We start from the raw sequence: 2,500 nt of genomic DNA on the forward strand, positions 1-2,500 counted from the left end.
CATATGAACAAAGTGTGCGCAGCAGACATGATAACGCCAACGTTTCACATGAAGATGGCAAGAATCAGATGCAGGAGACTATAACTATGAATGTCTTTGCATTTGCTGAGGTCACTGGCTTGGGACTAGAGTTGTGTTTATCAGGGCATGATGGCAGGCTGCTCCCGACAAAAGTGGTTCACAGAATGCACCCGCCAGATCACCAGCACTATTGTGTTTCAGATTATCTCACTGAACTCTCCTCCTGGAAAATCCTTCCCACTGGCTTTCCCAGATTCTGTGTCCTCCCCTAAATGCTGGGGTGAAACGGGCAGAGTTCTGCGCCCTGCGTCCCTTTACACGTCCCTAACGCGCTCCCAACGCGGCCTACAGCCCTGGTCGGGCACAGCCCTGGTCGGGCTTAGATCACTGGAGCCTTTTGTGACCAAGAACTCCGGAAGCCTAGGGTCAGGCCTGTTGCACAGGCATATTGTGCCTTGCCAATCCGGGATTGTTGTGTTTCAGGGCCTAGCCATCAATACTCCTGGGATTTCTTTCCCTGAGAACCCTCTTGTCCCTGTCCTCCCACAAGCCCCAGCTTTTATGTAAAATAAAGTGTGCACCATGGGCCTTCCCCTATTTGCTCTCTCCCCAATCTCTTTCTCCAAAGCTGAGCTCTGAAGGTAAATGTATCTATCTGAGTGAGGGGCTAGGGAGGGCCTTTCCCAGCAGTCTTACAAGTCAAGAGTTGAATTGAATTGAATTGAAAATAATTTATAATGCGCAGAACAATAACCCGAAGGTATCAAGGCGCCTAACAATAAAATCAGAAAATAGAACCATTCATCCACTACGCATAGGCTTGCCGGAAGAGGCGAGTTTTAAGTACACCACGAAATGCCTGTAATGTAGGAAGGGACCTGAGGTCAAGAGGAAGTTCGTTCCACCATTTAGGGGCAAGGGTGGAAAAGGCCCTGCCACCCCATTTAGCTTTTCTGATACGAGGGGCTGACAAAAGCAATTTCCCAGAGGAGCGCAAATTCCTTCCAGGGATGTAGTTGGAAATGATGGAACTTACTCCCGAGTCACAGAGAAAGCACCTGCTATGGGAGGGAGACTTTGCTCACAGAGAAGTCAAGTCTAACATAACACATCTGATGGGCAAGGCACACGCCTTACTGGCTGGTAGCACACCTACAGAGGAGCAGGGAGCTATGCTAAGCAGGCAACAGAAAAGTCATGTATGTGTCTCATACACTGGGACCGGTAGTAATACTGGCTCTAAGACCATTAGACAGTAGTCTATTCATCATTACGTCCAACAATAACAAGACACTAAGCAAATGAGAAATGCTGTATGGCATAAAGACGCATTATATAACACAAGCTCCAGGCAGGCACACAATTATCAAGATATATATTGAGTCTCAGGAACTGTGCTACAGTTATTAACCTCTGTGGTGCAAATGGTTAGCGTGTTCGGTTGTTAACAGAAAGGTTGGTGGTTCAAGCCCACCCAGGGAAGTATCCTTTTTGCCGGCATGAAACACTTTAATGAAACACAGATACGTACCTCTGCTCTCTCCTGCTTAAGACCCTTTATCTGAACATTTCAATCCTCTGCGTTCTCTCTGCACCTGCAGTCAATTTCATAATTAGGATAGAAAACAAAAGGCCTAGCCCTGTAATACAACTGTAGGCATATGAGGAGGGGAAAATAAGTCAAAAGGCCATCAGCATTTGTTGATCTGGCTTGAAGGCTGTAAGTGTAAGGACCTTGTGGCGCAACGGTAGCGCGTCTGACTCCAGATCAGAAGGTTGCGTGGTCAAATCACGTCGGGGTCACTGCTTACCATTTTATTCCCCACTGAGTTCATATATTTCCTTTCGAAAACAAAGTCAAAGGAACGCAGCCTTGCATTGGCCGGGAATCGAACCCGGGCCTCCCGCGTGGCAGGCGAGAATTCTACCACTGAACCACCAATGCTTCACATGGGGAGTTCACAGGCATAGCTCTGTCCAAGACAGTGATCAGGTGCACACACTTAAATTGTACACATATGAACAAAGTGTGCGCAGCAGACAAGACAACGCCAAAGTTTCACATGATGATGGCTTATATAAGACAAGCTCCAGGCAGGCACATACATATCAAGATATATATTGAGTCTAAGGAAAGATGCTGTAGTCACTCGTCTCTGTGGCGCAATCGGTTAGCGCGTTCGGCTGTTAACCGAAAGGTTGGTGGTTCAAGCCCACCCAGGGACGTATTATTTTGCCTGAATGAAACACTTGAATGGAAAACAGATACATACCTTTGCTCTCTCCTGCTGGACACCCTTTCCCTGAATATTTCAATTCTCTGCGTTCTCTCGGCACCTGCAGTCAATTTCATAATTAGGATAGAAAACAAAAGGTCAAGCTCTGTAATACAACTGTAGGCATATGAGGAGGGGAAAATAAGTCAAAAGGCCCACATCATTTGTTGATCTGGCTCCGAAAGCTGTAAGTGTAAGGACCT

The 2,500-nt window shown here is 46.9% G+C and overlaps 3 non-coding genes across 3 annotated transcripts in view; 2 read left to right on the plus strand and 1 right to left on the minus strand.

Moving 5' to 3' along the window:
* Window positions 1–1,895: 1,895 nt before the first annotated feature.
* Window positions 1,896–1,966, minus strand: TRNAG-GCC (transfer RNA glycine (anticodon GCC)). Its single transcript has one exon. It is a non-coding gene; the product is annotated as a tRNA-Gly (tRNA).
* Window positions 1,967–2,173: 207 nt separating this feature from the next.
* TRNAN-GUU (transfer RNA asparagine (anticodon GUU)) lies at window positions 2,174–2,247 on the plus strand. Its single transcript has one exon. It is a non-coding gene; the product is annotated as a tRNA-Asn (tRNA).
* A 248-nt stretch (window positions 2,248–2,495) lies between these two features.
* TRNAW-CCA (transfer RNA tryptophan (anticodon CCA)) overlaps window positions 2,496–2,500 on the plus strand; it is a 72-nt gene continuing 67 nt past the window's right edge. The window contains exon 1 of the tRNA in view: window positions 2,496–2,500. This exon is cut by the window's right edge and continues 67 nt beyond it. This is a non-coding gene — a tRNA (tRNA-Trp).

The sequence above is a fragment of the Lissotriton helveticus genome, chromosome 1_2, assembly GCF_964261635.1.
Source record: "Lissotriton helveticus chromosome 1_2, aLisHel1.1, whole genome shotgun sequence".
NCBI classification, from domain to species: domain Eukaryota; kingdom Metazoa; phylum Chordata; class Amphibia; order Caudata; family Salamandridae; genus Lissotriton; species Lissotriton helveticus.